The following is a 22146-nucleotide window of genomic DNA, read 5'->3' as shown; positions in this document are numbered from 1 at the left end:
ATAGGAAATGACAATAAAATATTCATCAGGAAGGGTCTCGATCTGAAATGTTGACTGTTCCATTTCCCTCCGTAGATGCTGCCTGACCCGCTGAGTTCCTCCAGCTCCTTTGTGTGTTGATCCAGATTTCCAGCATCTACAGCCCCTTGTGTCTCCAATGAAGTTAACCTGTCACTTTATTAACTTAGTAGATAGAGCAATTCCACATTGCTTTAATGCATTTGTAATTAATATTCAGACTCAAGTGAAACCCCCTCCAGGTGACCTGCACCTTGTAACTGGTCGTCAGTATTATGCATAGTCTGCACAAAAAAAGTGCAATGAAGTAAGATTAACAAGTTGTTAAAAATAAAGTCAAATCTCAGGAAGATCTCAGTAAAAGGATATTTCAGTTGTTTAAACTATAGATGAAGATGATTAAGGCCTCATTAATTAGAAGAAATCTCGCAGAGTGTGGAGAACTAAATTATTTCTGCTTGCTGATTCAATGGAAACCCAGCTCTTTAAAAACAAGAATGGAGTAGTTTCCAAACCCTTGGTTTCTTGCATTGTCGTTCTGTTCTTAAAGACTATCGGCAAACCATCCTGCTGAAGGCCAGAAATCCATATTCTTTAAAATTCGATGCTGCAGTTAATTACAAGGTGTGCAAGATTACAAGCTTATTTGAAACAGTTATAAACTCAGCCTTCCACAGTGGAGCACAGGTAAAGTTTGACGCCAATATTCCTCACCGCAGTTCCTGAAGAAACCCATTTCCTGGCACCCAAATGCGAGGAAGAAAGAGGAGAAAGGATTTATTGTTCCAACTTTCCCGGTACAGTATATTTAGAGTCGTCCAGATGTTCCTTCTGCCTGAGTATCAGAATCAGAATCAGATTTATTATCACTGACTTATACGACATGAAGTTTGTTGTTTTGCGGCAGCAGTACAGTGCAAATATATAAAGTTACTATAAATTACTAAAGTAAATAAATAGTGCACAAAAAAGGAATAACGAGGTAGTGTTCATGGGTTCATGGGACTGTTCAGAAACCTGATGGTGGAGGGGAAGAAGCTGTTCCTGAATTGTTTAGTGTGAATCTATAAATTACCAAAATATATAAATAGTGCAAAGTAAAAAGGAATAATGAGGTAGTGTTTATGGACTGTTCAGAAACCTGATAGTGGAGGGGAAGAAGCTGTTCCTGAATTGTTTAGTGTGAATCTATGAATTACCAAAATATATAAATAGTGCAAGATAAAAAATGAATAATGAGGTATTGTTTATGGACTGTTCAGAAATATGATGGCAGAGGGGAAGAGGCTGTTCCTGAATCGTTGAGTGTGGGTCTTCAGGCTCCTGTACCTCCTCCCTGATGGCAGTAATGAGAAGAGAGCATGTCTCGGATGGTGAGGGTCCTTGATGATGGATGCCGTCTTCTTGAGGCACCGCCTCCTGAAGATGTCCTTGATGGTGAGGAGGGTTGTGCCTGTGATGGAGCTGGCTGAGTCTACAACCCTCTGCAGCCTCTTGCGATGTTGTGCATTGGAGCCTCCATACCAGGCTGCGATGCAACCAGTCCACTGTACATATACAGAAATGTGTAAGAGTCTTTGGTGACAGACCAAATCTCCTCAAACTCCCAACGACATTCATTGGTAACTATGTTGTTTCTTCCATACCAAGCCACCACACATATTGGGTGACCACTTTGCAGAGCACCACTCTTCAGTCAGAAAGTGTAATCCTGAGGTTTCAGTGACCAGTCACTTTCAGTGTATATTCCAATTCCAGTCTGACTTCTTCATCATTGACCTCCTGCAAAGTTGCAAGAAAGCTCAAGGAGCAGCACCCCATCTTTTAACTGGATACCTTGCAGCCTTCCCAATTCAACACGAATTCAACAAGACTTCAACACCGTCTAGCAGCCAGCAACCACACCATCTGTGGCATTCAGTCTCTCTTGGTCTTCACCCTTTACAGACACTCCCTTTGCTCTGCCTCAACCCTCCTTCTCTATAATTGTTTCATTTTTACCCTTCCCCAGTTCTGATGATAGATCATTGACCTGAAAAATTAACTGTCTCTCTCCACTGATGCTATCTGACATGCTGAGTAGTTCCTGTCTTTTCTGATTTTTAATTAAATTCCAAAATTCCAAATTATTACAACTGTCCCAATTTATTTTAGATGTACAGTGTGTTAATGCTTTTTGTTGTCACTGACAACTTCTCTCACTTCACCTTTAGCTTCTTCACCTGCCTCAACGTGACTCTCCTTCATCCTGTACCGTCATGCCATTTGCTTCCTTGATCTGTCCTCCACCAATCACAGGCCTCCCCTTTTCCTCTTTCCTTTCACCTCAGTCCCCATCACCTTGACCCTGTCCATGTAGGTGCAGAGGAAGACATGCAACATCTGGCTAATATTGCCTAAATTCCTGTTTTGCAGGACCACTGTGACTCAGGCAGTGATTCAGTCTGGTCTCTGGCCTGTGGTTTAGTCCGATCCTGGGCCCAGTCTGGTCTGTGGGTACCTGGTCTCAATCTCTGGTCCATGGCTCACTGTGGACCCAGATCTTTGGTCTCTGGCCCATTATGGTCCCCAGATATTTGGTCTAGGACACAGTCTAGTCTCTTGTTCGATCTTGTTCCAGGGTCCCTGGTGTCCAAGGCCAACCTGACCCATAGGGTTTCTGGTAAGGCCCAAACAACATAGTGTGGGCCAAGGTCAAGCTTGCACATATACCATCAATGTGCATCTACAGTATTTAAGGGACCTACAGTCCATGCCTGCGTAACAAATGAGTTCTATTTCTATAGACACCCACAAGTCAACTTTGTCCACAAGGATGTTGTGGCAGGCCCAGATGGCCTCAATCTGACCACAAAGTGGATATCAATACTTTAGCCAGAATGTTTTCCTCTTGGGTTAAAATTGGCAAAATTCCATCAAATATTGAGAACAGGTACCCATTCCAAAATCTGATGACATTAATTTTAAAAAAAATCAATCAGCAATTGGTGGCCCATCACTATTGGGCCAATGGTATTGAGAATCATTACCTAAAATGACCTGATATGATAACCATACCTCCGCAGTGTTGTAATGAATGGCATCACAAGCACATAAGACTGATAAGAAAGAACAATTATTAAAAGTGGAGAGGGAGAGAGACAGAGACAGAAGAGAGACAGAAGCAGAAAAAGAGACAGAGACAGAGACAGAAGGAGAGAGACAGAGAAAGAGAGAGAGAGAGAGATGCAGAGACACAGAGGTCAGCCATTTGTTGACATACATCATTGGACTTTGAATTTAATAACATTATGGGAGCTCCATTGTATATCGGGTGTCCATTAGTCAGGCATTCATTACCCAGGGACATGTACCCTGTTCAGTTACACAAATAAAGTGATTCACCGAATTGAATGATGGCATGGTGGCATGGTTGAGAAATCAATCTGTCATTTTATGTGAAAAATGCAACAAATAAATGCTTGACATATGAATAATATATGCTTTATGGGCTATGTTAGCACAGTAGTTACGTTGCTATGCTAGTAATCCCAAAGCAAACCATGTTGTATATATGAGTGTGAGTGTACTCTGATGAAATGAGTGAAGCATATGGTATGGCCCTGATACCTGCTTGTGCCAGATATTACTATTTAGTTTGAGAATGGCTGTTTTCGCAAAATAATATTGTATTGTTAGCTCTGGCGAGCTGAGTGATAGTAGCTGAAACAACACCAAAGAAGACACATGGACATTAAACTCCACCAACAAGCAAGTGCGAGGTCAAATTCCGCAAGGGCAAAGTTAAAGTCGACATGTCTGCACAGGTGCAATGAAAAACTTCCTTGCAGCAGCATCTCAGGCACATAGCATCATATCAGCAGCATTCATAAGAAAAACATAAATTAAACACAATTTTTACAAGAAAGAACATAATGAGAACAAAAAAAATCAATTTTAGTGCAAAGTGATCAAAGTGGTCACAGTGTTGTTAAACTGTAGTGATTAAGGTTGTACCAGTTGGTTCAAGAACCGAAAGGTTGAAGGGAAGTAGCTGTTCTTGAATCTGGTGGCGTGGGACTTCAGCCTGTTGGTAGCTGTGAGAAGATGGCACGGCCTGGATGGTGGGGATCTTTGATGATGGATGTTGCCTTCTTGAGGCAGCACCTCCTGTAGATACTACCGACAGTGGGGAGGGATGTGCCCGTGATGTATTGGACAGAGTCCACTGCTCTCTGCAGCTTCTAACATTTCTGCACACTCGAATTTCCATACCAGACCATAATGCTGCCAGTTAGGATACTTTCAACAGTACATCTGTAGAAGTTTGTTAGAGTGTTTGGTAACAAGCCGAACCTCCGTAATCTTCTAAGAAAGTAAAGACGCTAGCGTGACTTCCTTGTGATTGCATCTATGTGCTGGGCCCAGGACAGGTCATCCGATGTGTTAACACTCAGGAATTTGACTTTCCCCACTGCCAATCCCCCAATGCAGACTGTCACATGTCCTCCCTCCTTCCCTTCCTGAAGTCGTTAGGTCTACTGATGTTGAGTGAGAGATTGTTGTTGCAGCACCACTCAATCAGGTGTCCTACCTCGTTCCGGTAAGCTGACTCATCTTCACAAGTGGAGAACTTTTAAAAAGTAGTGCGAAATTGTGAACATGGGATGCAGTACACGAGATTAGAAGAAATGCAAGTGAATTGCAACTTCACCTGGAAAGACACCTGGATGTTGGGAAGAAGAGAGATGGAAGGACAGGTGTTGCATCTTCTGAATTTGCGTGGAAAGTGTCTTGGGACAGAGACTGGTTGCTGGGGTCAGAGGAGTGGAACAGAGAAGAAGGGAACAACCCCTTCCAAAGGCTGAAAGGGGAAGGAAGGGGAATAGATTGATTTTCAATAGAGAATCTGTACTAACATTTGATCTTAAAAACCACCTTGTTTATTTTTGCCTTGCAGGGAAGGAAACCTGCCCTTCCTTGCCCTGTGTGGCTAGTTTGTGTCCCTAGACACATAGAACATAGAACAGTACAGCACAGAACAGGCCCTTTGGCCCAAAATGTTGTGCCAATATAGCTAATCCCTCCTACCTACAGAATGCCCACATCCCTCCATTTTCCTCTCATTCATGTACCCATCCAAGCCCCTCTTAAAAGCCCCCAATGAATTTGCCTCCATAACTCTATCAGGCAACGCACTCCAGGCATCCACCACTCTCTCAGTAAAAAAATTACCCCTCACGTCTGTTCTGAAACTAACCCCCTCACCTTAAATGCATGCCTTCTGGTATTGGATCGCTCAATAATGGGAAAAAGATATTGCTTGTCCACCCTATCTATGCCCCTCATGATTTTATACACTTCCAACAGATCACCCGTCAGCCTCCGCCGCTCCAGAGAAAAGAGCCCAAGTTTGTCCAGCCTCTCCTGATAGCACATGCCCTCTAATCCAGGCAGCATCCTGGTAAACCTCCTCTGCACCCTCTCTAAAGCCTCGACATCCTTCCTGTAGTGAGGTGACCAGAATTGCATGCAATACTCAAAATGCAGCCTAACCAGAGTTCTATAGAGATGCATCATAACTTCTATACTCAGTACTTCGATTAATGAAAGCAAGCATTCCATAAGCCTTCTTAACCACCCTGTCTACCTGTGTAGCCACTTTCAATGAGTCATGGACTTGCACCCCAAGGTCTCTCTGTTCTTCAACACTGTTAAAGGTCTTGCCCTTAAAGAGTTTATTGCCTCTTGACATTAGTCCTACCAAGCTGCAACACCTCACATTTATCTGGGTTAAACTCCATCTGCCATTTCTCTGCCCACATCTGCAACTGATTGATATCACGCTGTATCCGTCACCAGTCTTTTACACTATTCACAACTTCACCAATTTTTGTATCGTCTGCAAACTTACTAACCCACCCATCAACATACTCATCCAGGTCATTTATGTACATCACAAGCAGCAGAGGTCCCAGTACAGATCCCTGCGGAACACCACTACTCGCCGGCCTCCAGCCTGAATAAGTCCCTTCAACCACTCATTGCAATGTAGTTGCTTCCCAAGTGTCAATGAAGCAGCCCAAGAAGCCACTCAGTTAAAGAAAGTACTGCAGATGTCAGAACTCAGAGAAGATTTACGAGGATGATTCCCAGAATGAAATGGCTTACATACGGGGACCGTTTGTCAGCACTTGGACTGTTTTCATTGGAATACAGAAGAATGTTCGAATGTTGAAAGGACTGGACAGGGTAGGTGTGGCTACGTTGTTTCCCTTGGTGGGTGAGTCCAGGACAAGAGGGCACAGTCTTAGAATTAAAGGGTACCCATTTTGAACAGAGATGAGGAGAAATTTCTTTAGTCAGAGGGTCGTGGATTTATGGACTTCATTGCCACGTACAGCTGTGGAGGCCCGATCACTGGGGATGTTTAAGGAGGAGATTGATAGGTATATAATTAGTCAGGGTATCAAGGGATATGGGGAAAAGGCTGGGAATTGGGGCTAGTTCGGAGAATAGTTTAGCTCATGGTGAAGTGGCAGAGGAGACTCGATGGGCCGAATGGCCTACTTCTGCTCCTTTGTCTTGTAATCTTGTGAACTCTGAATTAAAAACAAAATGTGGTGGAAACAATTAGCAAGTTAGGCAGCATCTGCGGAGAGGATTAAAAAAAAGAGGTAAATAACTCAGGCTGATGATTTTGGGGAAGAGCAGAAAACTTTAAATGATAAGAAGGACGAAGATTTAAAGCAAAATGTGGCAATGGAATTAGTTAAAAGAAGCTGGGTCTGGAGGAAGTTTCAACAGCACCCTCCCTCCAAGAGTGATTGGGATCTGAAGTTATTGAACTCGATGTTGGCTCCAGAAGTCATGGGGGGGGGGGGGGGGTGGTGATAGACAGCTGTACTTTGAGCTGTGTTAGATCAGTCAAGTGGATCACCTGGATCAAACATTAAATATCAAGCTCACAGTTTGATATTCAATACTTGATTAGGATCAAGTTAGGATCAATTAGGATCAATGCTCTACAAAACAATACTTAATTGGTTTAGGGTGAGAGGGGAAAGATTTAAAATGGACCTGAGGGGCAACTTTTTCCAACGTTTAAAATCCATTTGGACAGGTACCTGGTTAGGAAAGGTTTAGAGGGTTATGGGCCAAACACAGGCAAATGGGACTGGCTTAGATGGGCATCGTGGTTGGCATGGATGAGTTGGTTCAGAGGACCTATTTCCGTGCTGTATGACTCTATGACTGATGACTCTACGACTCTAATCTATCCCACTCACAGTCAGTCCCCTCTTTTATTGACCTTCTGCCCTGTTCCAACAAAGCTCAGTATAAGCTTGAGGAACAACAGCTTCCCTTCATTCTCAGCATTGTGCAGCCCCTGGAACTCAATACTGAATCTGACAATACTAGATAAGCAGTTCTTCCTGTTTGTGCAAAATCAGGTCAATATTTTCTAACAGTTTCAACACATCCTCTCTCTTGATATCTACATGCTCCAGAACATTACCCTTACCAACACTGTCCTCTGCGTCATCAAGGCCCCTCTCCTTGGTGAATACTGAAGGGACGCATTCATTGAGAACCTCACCCACTTCCACAGTTTCCAGGTACATCCATAGAACCATAGAACCATAGAACCATACAGCACCATGTTGTGCCGTCCACCTTTGTCTCTAATCGGTCCTATCTTTACTCCTATCATCCTTCTGTTCTTCACATACATGAAAAAAGCCTTGGGATTTTCTTTAACTCTACTCGCCAAGGCCTTTTCATCTCCCCTTTTTTCCCTCCTCAGCCCCTTCTTAAGTCCTTCCTTGCTACCCTATATTCCTCATGAACCCTATCTGATCCTTGCTGCCTACACCTTATGTATACTGCCTTCTTCCTCCTAACTAGTTGTTCCACCTCTCTTGTCACCCATGGTTCCTTCACCCTGCCATTCTTTCTCTGCCTCACCGGGACAAATTTATCCCTAACATCCTGCAAGGGATCCCTGAACAATGACCACATCTCTATAGTACATTTCCCTTCGAAAGTTTCATCCCAATTTACACTCCCAAGTCCTAGTCTTATAGCCTCATAATTTGCCCTTCCCCAATTAAATGTCTTCCTGTCCTCTTTGCTCCTATCCTTGTTCATGACAATGCTAAAGGTTAGGGAGCGGTGGTCACTGTCCCCCAAATGCTCACCCACCGAGAGATCTGTCACCTGACCCAGTTCATTACCTAAAACTAGATCTAATATGGCATTCCCTCTAGTCGGCCTGTCAACATACTGTGACAGGAATCCATCCTGTACACACTAAACAAACTCTGCCCCATCTACACCTTAGGCACTAAGCAGGTACCAGTCAATATTTGGGAAGTTGAAGTCTCCCATGATAACAACCCTGTTATTCTTGCACCTTTCCAAAATCTGCCTCCCAATCTGCTCCTCAGTATCCCTGCTGCTACCGGGGGGCCTATAGAATACTCCCAGTAGAGTAACTGCTCCTTTCTTATTCCTAACTTCCACCCATACTGATCCTAGAGAGGTTCCTTCTACATTATCCACCCTTCCTGCAGCTGTAATAGTGTCCCTGACCAGTAGCGCCACCCTGCCTCCTCTTCTCCCCCCCCCCCCCCAATCCCTTTTAAAACACTGAAATCCAGGAATATTCAATATCCATTCCTGCCCTGGTGACAGCCAAGTCTCTGCAAGAGCCACAATATCATAGTCCCGTGTACTTATCCAAGATCTCGGTTCATCTCCCTTATTCCTGATACTTCTTGCATTTAAGTAAATGCACTTTAGCCCATCCACCTTTCTACTTTTATAGCCTACACTCTGCTTCTCCTTCCTCAAAGCCTCTCTATCTGTTAGATCTGACTTTTCCCCATCCACTTCCTCCTCTGACCTACCCCTCTGGTTCCCATCCCCCTCGCAAACTAGTTTAAACCCTCCTGAACCACCCTAGCAAACCTGCCTGCAAGGATATTGGCCCCCCTCGGGTTCAGGTGTAACCCATCCTCTCTGTACAGGTCACACCTTCCCCAGAAGAGATCCCAATGATCCACAAATCTAAAACCTTCCCCCCTGCACCAACTCCTCAGCCACGCATTCGACTGCCATCTCCTCCTATTCCTACCTTCACTATCGCGTGGCACTGGCAGCAATCCTGAGATTGCTGCCCTTGAGGTCCTGTTCTTCAGCCTTCTGCCTAACTCCCTAAACTCACTTTTCAGGACCTCATCCCCCTTTCTACCTATGTCGTTGGTACCAACATGTACCACGACTTCTGGCTGTTCTCCCTCCCGCTCAAGGATACTGTGGACCTGATCAGAGACATCCCGGACCCTGGCACCTGGGAGGCAACATACCATCCAGGATTCATACTCACTTCCACAGAATCTCCTATCTGTTTCCCTGGCTATTGAGTCCCCTATCACTACTGCCCTCCTCTTCTCCTCCCTTCCCTTCTGAGCAGCAGGACCAGTCCCAGTGCCAGAGACCTGGCTACTGCTGCTTGATCCCTGCAGGTCATCCCCCTCAACAGCTTGTAGGGGCGGGTATTAACATGGATAGAAAACTGGTTGGCGGATAGGAAACAAAGGGTAGGGGTGAATGGATGTTTCTCAGAATGGCAGGCCGTGACTAGTGGGGTGCCACAGGGCTCGGTGCTGGGACTGCAGCTGTTTACGATCTATGTTGATGATTTAGATGAAGGCATTGTGAATAACATTAGCAAGTTTGCTGATGATACAAAGTTGGGTGGCAGTGCGACATGTGAAGAGGAAGTTAGGAGAATTCAAGGTGATTTGGATAGGTTGGGTAAGTGGGCAGATACTTGGCAGATGAAGTTTAATGTGGATAAGTGTGAGGTTATCCACTTTGGGAGCAGGAACGGGAAGGCGGATTATTATCTGAATGGTGTGGAGTTAGGTAAGGGGGAAATACAAAGGGATCTAGGAGTCCTTGTTCATCAGTCACTGAAAGTGAATGAGCAAGTGCAGCAGGCAGTGATGAAGGCTAATGGAATGTTGGCCTGTATTACAAGGGGAATTGAGTACAAAAGCAAAGAGATTCTTTTGCATTTGTACAGGGCCCTGGTGAGACCACTCCTGGAGTATTGTGTACAGTTTTGGTCTCCAGGGTTAAGGAAGGATATCCTGGCTATAGAGGGCTTGCAGCGTAGGTTTACGAGGTTAATTCTGGGGATGTCGGGACTGTCTTATGCTGAGAGGGTGGAGAGACTGGGATTGTACACGCTGGAATTGAGAAGATTGAGAGGGGATCTGATTGAAACATACAGGATTATTAAGGGATTGGACAAGATAGAGACAGGAAATATGTTCCAGATGTTGGGGAAGTCCAGGACCAGGGGGCATGATTTAAGAATAAGGGCTAGGCCATTTAGGACAGAGGTGAGGAAAAACTTCTTCTCCCAGAGGGTTGTGAATTTGTGGAATGCACTGCCTCAGAGGGCAGTGGAGGCCAATTCTCTGGGCACTTTCAAGAAGGAGCTAGATAGGTTTCTTATAGATAAGGGAATCAAGGGATATGGGGACAAGGCAGGAACAGGATATTGATTGTTGAGGATCAGCCATGATCTCAAAATGGCGGTGCCGACTCGAAGGGCCGAATGGTCTACTTCTGCTCCTATTGTCTATTGTCTGTTGTCTATAATGCGGAAAACCTGTTACTGAGGGGAATAGCCTCCAGGGTCCTCTGCACTGTCTGCCTGTTCGTTTTCTTTTTCCTTTTCTCTCCCTTGACAGTCACCCTTCTATCTGCTTCCTGAACCCTAGAAATACCTGCTTTAAGGGGGGTGACTGTCTCCTGATGTACAGCATCTACATAACTCTCTCCCTCCCTGATGCTCCGCAGTGTTCAAAGCTGCGACTCCAGCTCATCAATTGTGAGCAGAAGTTCCTCCAGCACTTACTGCAGAAGTGGTCACCGTGCACCACAGCAGGGTCCACTAGCTCCCGCATCATGCAGTTGCAGCACATCGCCATGTCCTCCATCTGAAACTATTCTTTCCCAACCTAGCTGTATTCTACTTAAAAAGTTATAACAATAAAGGTAAACCTTACCTTTACTTACCAGCTACTCACCCGCCTCACCCCGTTACCGCCGAAGCCCATTGAGCCAAAGCCCAATCACTCTGCTCCCTCTCACTCCGCAGCCTGCTATGAACGCTGCCCGCTGGATATGGCAGTCTTCGTTTTAAACTGCCCGCACGCTAACTGCTGACATCACGCGCCTGCACAGTCCTGCCCCACTATTCCCGATGAGAATTAGTGAAAAAAAAACTTCTGTTCCAAAGTCCCGATTCCTGTCGAAGCCAAACTAACGAAACAATAAGTTGCAATATAACATCATCCATCTGTAATGTTAACTCAGATGTCACCTGACCTGTCAAGGATTTCCAACATTCTCATTCGTTAGTTTTCCAGTAACTGACGAGCTCTGCATCTCATAGTGACAGTATTGTACCTTTCTCTCTCTCTATTGCCCACAATCACTTCCCTTTATTGACTTCCTTCAGACAGAACAACTGCGATTAATGAGAATTTATCACCTTCAGATCAGATCAGAACTTTATTAGTCACACGTACATCGAAACACACAGTGAAACGCATCTTTTGTGTAGAGTGTTCTGGGGGCAGCCCGCAAGTGTCACCACGCTTCCGGCGCCAACATAGCATGCCCACAACTTCCTAACCTGTACGTCTTTGGAATGTGGGAGGAAACCGGAGCACCCGGAGGAAACCCACGCAGACACGGGGAGAACGTACAGACTCCATACAGAGAGCGGCGGGAGTTGAACCCAGGTCTCTGGCGCTACACTACCGTGCCTTCTGTTAGAAGCACCAATTTTGCACCCTATTACAGACATTCCCTGTTTTCTCCACCCAACTCCTCCTCTGCAATTTAAAACACTCTTGTTTTAACTCAAATTTTGACTCAGTTTCTTTCTAGGGCGGCACGGTAGTGTAGCGGTTAGCATAACATTATTACAGCACCAGCGACCTGGGTTCAATTCCCACTGCTGCCTGTAAGGAGTTTGTACGTTCTCCCCGTGTCTGCGTGGGTTTCCTCCGGCTGCTCCGGTTCCCTCCCACGTTCCAAAGACATACAGGTTAGGAGCTGTGGGCATGCTATGTTGGCGCCGGAAGAGTGGCAACACTTGCGGGCTGCCCCCAGCACATTCTTAGCAATGCAAAAAGACGTATTTCACTGTGTGTTTCGATGTACATGTGACTAATAAATAAATACTAATATCTTTCTCTCCAGATGCTGTCTGACCCACTCAATAACTCACGCACATTTTGTTTTTATTTCAGGTTCAGGTTTTTGGTCTGTTTGGTCTCCCCAGTGTAGAGGACTGGAGCAAACATAGTGCAGTAAATCGATTTTCTTTTCCAGAATACTAAAAGAAATTTACTTAAATGGTTTTGTTTTACCTGTTACACAGTGCATTGCACCGTTCCTTCATACTTTTTATCTGTGTGCTAGTTGCTTTGGGCTCTGATGCAAAGTGCAGGGAATACTGTAAGTATAATACAAAGGGAAAGAATTTGTTTAATCTAACAGCACATCCAGCTCCCCAGACATGTTTTGCTATCACTGCCAAGAAAACCCATTAGCTGTATGTTTATGCATCTTTGGCAAGATTTAAACTGCTAATACATGGACATCTGGTAAACCTGCTACCTCATAGCTTCAGCAACCTGGTTCAATTCAGACTGCAGGTGATGTCTGTGCGGAGTTTGCACATTTTCCCCGTGACTGTGTGGGTTTCTCCCAGGTACTCTGGTGGCCTCCCAAATCCCAAGGATATGCGGATTGGTAGGTTAGTAGGCTGCTGTAAATTTTTTTAATATATCTTCATTAGTCACATGTACATTGAAACACACAGTAAAATGCATCTTTTTCGTAGTGTTCTGGGGGCAGCCCGCAAATGTTGCCACGCTTCCAGCGCCAACATAGCATGCCCACAACTTCCTAACCTGTATGTTTTTGGAATGTGGGAGGAAACCGGAGCACCAGGAGGAAACCCACGCAGGCACGGGGAGAATGTACAAAGTCCTTACAGACAGCGGCGGGAATTGAACCCGGGTCACTGGTGCTGTAGTAGCATTACGCTAACTGCGACACTACCGTCCCTAGTGTGTAGGTGATTAGTAGAATGTGGAAAGAGTCAAATGGGATTGGTGTAGGATTTAATAGAAACAGGTGATTAATGGTCAGTCTGGACTCAGTGAGCTGAAGGCACTTTTTCTGTGCTGTATGACTCAATAACAATTGACTGACCAAGAGGGAGCTGCACTGCTGGAGACAAGATGTTAAGCTGGATCCCACTGTTTGTGAGTAGGTAAACAAGATCCCATGAACTTTTCCTCCCAGGATGCTGCCTGGACTAGAGGGTATAGGCTACAAGGAGAGGTTGGACAAACTGGAGTTGTTTTCTCCAGAATGGCGGAGGCTGAGGGGAGACCTGATAGAGGTATATAAAATCATGAGAGGCATAGAAAAGGTAGACATTCAGAATCTTTATCCCAGGGTAGAAATGTCAAATATTAGAGGGCATACATTTAAGGTGCGAGGGGGTACATTCATTGGTATTGGTTTATTATTGTCACTTGTACCAAGGTACAGTGAAAAACTTGTGTTGCATACCAATCATACAGGTCAATTCATTACACAGTGTAGTTAGTACAGAGTGCATTGAGGTAGTACAGGTAAAAACAATAATAGTACAGAGTAAAGTGTCTCAGCTACAGAGAAAGTGCAGTGCAGGTAGACAATAAGGTGCAAGGTCACAACAAGGTAGATTATGAGCTCAGAGTCCATCTCATTGTATAATAGTCTTAGTGGGATAGAAGTTGTCCTTAAGTCTGGTGGTATGTGCTCTCAGGCTCCTATATCTTTTACCTGATGGAAGAGGAGAGAAGAGAGAATGACCTGGGTGGGTGGGGTCTTCGATTATGTTGGCTGCTTCACTAAGGCAGCGAGAGGTAAAGACAGAGTCCAAGGAGGGCAGGCTGGTTTCTGTGAGGCACTGAGCTGTGTCCACAACTCTCTGCAGTTTCTTGCAGTCCTAGGCAGAGCAGTTGCCGTACCAAACCATGATGCATCCAGACAGGATGCTTTCCATGGTGGATCGATAAAAGTTGGTGAGTGTCAAAGGGGACATACCGAATTTCTTTAGCCTCCAGAGGCACTGGTGAGCTTTCTTGGCCATGGCATCTACATGATTTGACCAGGACAGGCTATTGGTGATGTTCACTCCCAGGAACTTGAAGCTCTCAACCTCAGCACCATTGATGCAGACAGGTGCATGTACACCACCCCCTTTCCTGAAGCCAAGGAGATGTGTGGGGCCAGTTTTTTTTAATTACAGAGTGGTGGGTGCCCGGAATGTGCTGCCGGAGTGGTGGTGGAAGCAGATACAATAGTGGCATGTAAGAGGCTGTTGGACAGATGCATGGATAGGTAGGGAATGGAAGGACAGGCAGAAGAGATTTAGTTTAATTTGGTATCATGTTCGGTACAAACATCACAGGCTGAAGGGCCTGTTCCTGTGTTGCACTGTTCTATGTTCTATAGGAGATCATCCTGGTGTCCTGGGCATTATTTATCTCATGATCAGTGCCATACGGCTGTGGGAGCTTGCTGTGCACAAATTGGCTGCCATGTCTCCAACACTGCAACAGTGGGTCCAGTTTCAAACGTGCTTTCTGAGGTGCCCGCGGTCACAAAGTAAACAATGTAAATCCAAATCATTTCTTCTTACGCTCAATGCGCAAGGGCACCTTAATGGGAACTGAAGAAGCTGGGCTAAGCTGTCACCGCCCGTCTTACTGAGTAACAAAACTATGGTGGACGCCACAGCCAAATGTCTGCAGCAATGCTAATCTGATGTTACTAATTACCAGACACGTACTTCCAGGAATGTGGAACTGGATTTAAAACCGGACAAGCAACAGATTGAAAATATGTTCTTTCAGCAGAGGCATGAAGTCATATGTTTCAAAGATTACAGAGAGCGAGCCAAAGGTACAGAAATGTTCAATTAACTGTTTCCAGGATGGAGGGGAAGACCCAGATTTATGTGCAGAAGTACTTCCTGCAAAGGTTAGGACATCACCACTGCTTCAAACCAGAGGAAGTAGTTAATCTCTACTCACCTGGCATATACCTTAATTATATTAACACATGAATTAGACCCTCCCGGAGGAGAGGGGTGAGAGAGGGGCGGTAGTGAGAGGTACTGGCGAGGAAGTGGGAGAGAGGGGTGTGGGAAAAGGTCAATGGGTGGTAAATCACAGCTGAGTCCAGCTGGAGATCACGTCATCTGTCTGAAGTGGACCAGGTGCCTCAGGGTGGTTCAGAAAACCTATCTTCCCCTCCCGCTGTGCAGCACTCTGTGTGTCTCCACTCCCCTCATTCCCCTTCTCTCTCTCATACCCCTCCCTCCCACCCACCTGTTCTTCCCCCTCCTCCCCACCTTTCCTCACCCTTCCTTCCTTACTCGTTGCTTCTATCTTTCTCTCAATCCTCCTTCACCCGCACTCTCCTCTCCCCCACCCCTTTCCCCCTCCCTCCATCTTCCCCATAGCTCTCCCCCCATTCTTCCCCTCCCCATAGTTCCCCCTATTTCCTCTCCCCCACCTCTTTCTCCACTTTCCACCCTTTCCTGCCACTTGTCGTCACCCCCTTTCACATTGTCTATCTCCCCTATCCCCCACCACTCTCCCCCTTCCTCTCCATTCCCCCTTTCCACTGCCGCCTCTCTCGCACACACCCCTCTCTCCTTCACTCTCACTCCCACCCATCAACCAGTGCTCTCTCCCTCTCACCCCTCTCCATGCCTCTCCCTCTCGTGTTATCACCCCTCTGTCACCCTTCTCCTTCTGCCTCACCTCTCCCCGACCACTCTCAGCAATCGCCGCCCTTCTCTCTCTCCACATCCTTTGCTGCCATTCCTCTGCTCCTCCTTATGCGTCCTTCACCACAAGGCTGCGTCCTCAGCCCTCAACTCTACTCACTATACACTCACGACTGTGTGGCCAGATTCTACTCTAACTCCATCTACAAGTTTGCAGATGATACCACCGTTGTAGGCTGCATCTCAAACAGCGATGAGTCGGAGTACAGGAAGGAGATAGAGAGCTTAGTGGCACGGTGTCATGACAACAACCTTACCCTTAATGTCAACAAAACTAAAGAGCTGGTCATTGACTTCAGGAAAGGGGGCGGTGTACATGCACCTGTCTACATCAATGGTGCTGAGGTCGAGAAGGTTGACAGCTTCAAGTTCCTGGGAGTGAACATCACCAACAGCCTGTCCTGGTCAAATCACGTAGATGCCACGGCCAAGAACGCTCACCAGTGTCTCTACTTCCTCAGGAGGCTAAAGAAATTTGGTTTGTCCCCTTCGACTCTCACCAACTTTTACTGATGCACCATAGAAAGCATCCTATCAGGATGTATCACGGCTTGGCATGGCAACTGCTCTGCCCAAGTGTAGTGTAAAAGCTCATGGCTGTCATGTGACCGTGACAACACTAACAACACTGACCCCTCTGGCTGGGACGACACCATTGAGCACATGGCCGAAAGTGACACCACTGTCAATCAAGGTTTGGCTTCACCCCATTAGGTAAACACCTTTGTCTTGCTGGACCATTCGGATTGGTCTGTACGAGCACCTTTGTTCCTGAGCACACCTACCATTGGCCCATTTAAACACCTTTGTCCTTGCTGGACTACCCAGACCCCCAGTGGCATAAAAGTGCTGCATGTTTGGTTCTCTCTCTCTCTCTGTCTCCGGGGATGTTGAGGTAAGCTGTGCACTACTCCAGGGCAGTTAGTTAAGGACTCCTGAGACCAAAGAGCCAATGTTTGTCCAGAATATCAGGGTGTTCAAACATTGTATTGTTTATTCCCTGATCATTTGTAACCAGTTATTGTGTGCGTGTGTGTGCACCTCACCCCCTGTTGCGATTCCCTCCACATTCGCGACCTCCTGCTTGAGAGTGTGTGAGTGTGCACTTGTTCCTTTCCATTCTGTTACTGCATCTGTCTTTGTAAATAAAAATTCTCTTGGCATGGCGACACTTGCAGGCTGCCCCCAGAACACTCTACGCAATAGGTGCATTTCACTGTGTGTTTCGATGTATATGTGACTAATAAAGAAATCTTAAATCTGGAGCCAGAAACATACTGGAGGAATTCAATGGGTCAGGCACCTGTGGAGGGAAATGGGCAATCGATGATTCGGGTTGAGACACTTCATCTGAACTGTCCTCTCAATCATCTGCTGTACCTGCATGTTGGCCTTCAGCCACTTGTGTACAAGCACCCCCAGATCACTTTGAACATCAGCACCACCAAACCTATCACCATTTAACAAAAACTCCCCTTTTCTGTTCTGTTCACCAAAGTGGATGACATGACATTTTTCTGTATTATATTCCAGCTGCCATGTTCTCACCCACTCTATTGGATTATCCATATCTTTCTGGGGCCTCGTTATGCCCCCTTCCTTGCTCAGTATCTCACCTAATTTAATATCATTGGCAAACTTAGGCATTTGACATTTGGTCCCCTTAAACTAATTGTTGTGAATAGCTCGGGTCCAAGCACTAATGCCTGTGGAACCCCACTAGTCATAGCCTGACAACCTGAGAAGACTTCATGTATTCCCACTCTTTGCTTCCTGTCTAATAACTAGCCCTCTCTATGCTAGTCTATTTTTCCTAACACTAATCTCCTGTGTGGAACTTTATCAAAATTCTTCCAATAGACATCATACCTGCTTTGGTGAAGCAGCCGACATAATCAAAGACCCCGCCCACCCGGGTCATTCTCTCTTCTCTCCTCTCCCATCAGGCAGAAGATACAGGAGTCTGAGGGCACGTACCACCAGACTCAAGGACAGCTTCTACCCCACTGTGATAAAACTATTGAATGGTTCCCTTATACGATGAGATGGACTCTTGACCTCACAATCTACCTTGTTGTGACCTTGCACCTTATTGCCTAGCTGCAATGCGCTTCCCTGTAGCTGTGACACTTTACTCTGTAGTCTTTTTACCTGTGCACTCTGTACTAACTCAATGTATCTGTACTGTATAATGAATTGACCTGTATGAACAGTATGCAAGACGTTTTTCACTGTACCTCAGTACAAGTGACAATAATAAACCAATACCAATACCAATATTCAATGGTATTTCCTTATCGATTCCACAAGCCACAGCTTATATTAGTCAAGAATGATGTACCTTTCATAAATCCACATTGAGCCTGCCCAATCATATTGCTTTTTCCAAGGTGTTCCGTTATTACATCTTTCATTACAGATTCCACCCTTTTCTCCACAACTAACTTGGGACTAAAAGGTCAGTAGATCTCTCCATTCTCCCTCTATCCTTCCTTAAAAAGTGGGATCACATTTGCCACCATCCACTCCATAGGAACAATTCCAGAATCCACAGCACCCAGCAAGATGATAAATAAATTGGTAAATTGGTAAATTAGTTTACTATTGTCACACGTACCAAGGTACAGTGAAAAACTTTGTTTTGCGTACCATTTATGCAGATCATTTCATCACAACAGTACATTGAGGTAGTACAGGGGAAAACAATAACAGAATGCAGAATAAAGTGTTACAGTTACAGAGAAAGTGCAGTGCAGGGCAGGCAGACAAGGTCATAACAAGATAGACTGTGAGGTCAAGAGTCCATTTTATTATACAAGGGGATCGCAGTCAGTGCGGATTGGTAGTAACATCTTCTCCTCGCTGACAATCAACAATAGGCGTACCTCAAGGATGCATGCTTAGCCCACTGCTCTACTCTGTCTACAGTCACGAACGCCATCTATAAATTCACCTATGACACCACTGTTGTGGGCAGAATCTCAGATGGTGATGAGGAGGCCCACAGGAGTGAGATAAATCAGTTGATTGAATGGTGTGGCAACATCAACCAACAAAGGCAAGCCAGCATCATCAGCAAGACCAAGGAATTGATTGTGGACTTCAAGAAAGGGAAGTTGAGAGAACACATACCAGTCTTCATTGAGAGGTCAGGGGCATCAACATCTCAGAGGATCTACCTTGGGCCCAACACATTGACATAATCATGAAGAAGGCACACCAGCAGCTCTACTTCATTAGGAGTTTGAGGAGATTTGGTATGTCACCAAAGACTCTTATAAATTTCTACAGATGTACGGTGGAGAGCATTCAGACTGGTTACATCACCGCCTGGTATGGAGGCACCAATGAGCAGATTGAAAGAGGCTGCAGAGGGTTGTTGCCTTGGCCAGCTCCATCATGGGCACAACCCTCCCCACCATTGAGGACATCTTCAAGAGGAGGTGCCTCAAGAAGGTGGCATCCATCATTAAGTATCCTCTTCACATTACTACCATCGGGGAGGAGGTACAGGAGCCTGAAGACCCACACTCAATGTTTCAGGAACAGCTTCTTCCCCTCCGCCATCAGATTTCTGAATGGTCCATGAACCCATGAACACTATCTCGTTATTCCTCTTTTGCACTATGTATTTATTTTTGTAATTTAGAGTAATTTTTATGTTTTTATATCTTGCACTGTACTGCTGCTGCTAAACAACAAAATTTCACGACATGTGTAAGTGATAATAAACCTGATTCTGATTCAGGGACCATTCAATGGTCTTATAGCAATGGGATAGAAACTGTCCTTGAGCCTGTATGTACGTGCTTTCAGAACTTTGTATCTTCAGCCTGATGGGAGGTGAGAGAAGACAGAATGTCGGGGGTGGGTGAGGTCTTTGAATATGTTATCTCTAAAGTTATCTCTTTCAAAACTCTGGATGTAGGCAATCAGACCCTTGGGTTTCATCACTTTCCAAGCTCATCAACTTTTTTAGTGTAATTTTTTTGACTATTAAGTTTCTATTTCAGTTCCTTATTCTCACTAGACCCCTGATTCTCTAATATATCTGACAGGCTTCATGCTTCTTCCATGAAGACAGATGAAAAGTAGTTGTTGAATTCCTGTGCCATTCCATTATTGCCACTTTGCATTCTCCTGTCTCTCTCTGTAAGGGACCCATATTTTCCTTTGCCAGCCTTTTCTGTTTTATATACCTATGAAAGCTCTTTCAGTTCAGTTTTATGTTTCTTCCCAGTCTACTCTTGTAGTCTAACTTTCCTTATCATCTTCATGGTCCTCTTTGGTTGCCTGCTAAAATGCTCCCAATTCTCAGCACTGCAACAATTGTTGGAAATTTTACGAGGCTCTTCCATTGATTTAATACTTCCTTTAATTTCTCTTCAGTCAATAGTGAATCACTTTTCCATTTGAGGTTTTGTGCTTTAGAGGAATATATTTTGCAACTAATGAAATTTTTGAGACTTTTTGCTTCATTTATATTCTTTCATTTTTAATTGCTTGTTCTGTATTTTTACCTTTGGGGTCAGAATGATGAGATGGAAAGTTGGGCTCAGTGTTCTTTTCCTGAATAGCTCTGCAGAAGTGAAGTCAGTCTCGTTCATTGTCATCTGCACAAATACATGTGTGCACTGGTGCAATGAAAAACTTACTTGCAGCAGCATTACAGGCACATAGCATCATATCAGCAGCACTCACAAGAAAAACATAAATTAATCATAAATTATACAAGAAAGAACACAATTAGAATGAAACAAAAACAAATTCCATTGTAGTGCAAAGTGGTCATAGTGTTGCTATACTGAGGTAATGATTAGGGTTGTGCAGGTTGGTTCAAGAACCAAATGGTTGAAGAAAAGTAGATTTACTTGAGAGTGTCCACTTCTAAGACTCTTTTGTAATTAGTAACTGAATAGAAACTGAGGCATTTGGTTTCAATATCACCTCCTTCTATTTCCCTCACTCCATCCTTGGAAGTCTGAATAGATGTATCCACTAATCTCTAACAGGAAGGGTGAACAGGGTAGGTGTCACATGATTTGCAACAGTTCATTCCAAGAAATCCTCAAATTCCACTCTTGTGAAGTAAATTCCATTGTCTGATATTAATATTGAAGGGAACCCATGAACACTTAGGGTGATGCAGTGGAGTAACTAGTAGAGATGCTGCCCCATAGCACTTGGGTTCAATCCTGACCTCGGGCACCATTGGTGCAGAGTTTGTCAGTTCTCTCAGGTTTCTTCCAGGTGCTTCAGTTTCCTCACACATCCCAAAGATGTGCAGGTTGGTAGGTTAATTGGCTACTGTAAGTTGTCCCTGGTGTGTAGGTGAGTGGTAAAATCTTGGGGGGGGGGGTTGATGGGAATGTGGGGAGAATGGGATTAATTAGGGTGTAATTAATGTAAATGAGTGGTTGATGAACAGTGCAGACCCTGAGGGATGAACACTGAGGGCCGGTTTCTGTTCTGTATCTCTATGTGATTCTTAGTCTAAACTTTACATTTGGAGCACTTGACGTTGAAGTATTCATTGATACATGTCCATCCACTTTGAGCATCAATTATCAGCAGTAACAGGTCCAACATGATCGACACGAAGTCTACTCCACAGCTGCTCAGGACAACCCCAAAGGTGGAATGAAGCAGACGCAGATAAGTTTCTGTTCTATTGACTCTGGAGCGATGACAGAGTCCATTTTACGCTCTTAGGGTCAAAGGCCATCTTTGAACTCGTGTGGCAGCCTTGATACAATTCCGGCCGCTGTCTGTGAGGAGGTTGTACATTCTCCCCGTGAGTCTGCGTGGGTTTCCTCCGGGTGCTCCGGTTTCCTCCCACATTCCAAAAACGTACAGGTTAGGAAGTTGTGGGCATGCTATGTTGGTGCCAGAAGCGTGGCGACACTTGCGGGTTGCTCTCAGAACACTCTACGCAGAAAGGTGTATTTTACTGTGTGTTTCCATGTACATATAGCTAATAAAGAAATCTTACTTTATCTCATCTTACTTGCTCCTACAACCATCAGGTTCTTGAACCGACCTGCACAACCCTAACCCTACCTCAGCAATGGAACACTACGGACCACCTCTTGCACTACCATGGACTTGATCTGATTGTATCTTCTTTACCTTCTTCTATAATTCATGTATAATTTATGTCTGTTTTACATTCTGTGCGTTGTGTGCTTGTGACGCTGCTG

Source organism: Pristis pectinata, chromosome 6 (genome assembly GCF_009764475.1).
Source record: "Pristis pectinata isolate sPriPec2 chromosome 6, sPriPec2.1.pri, whole genome shotgun sequence".
In the NCBI taxonomy this organism is placed as follows: Eukaryota; Metazoa; Chordata; class Chondrichthyes; order Rhinopristiformes; family Pristidae; genus Pristis; species Pristis pectinata.
Note: the sequence above shows the minus strand (reverse complement) of the source record.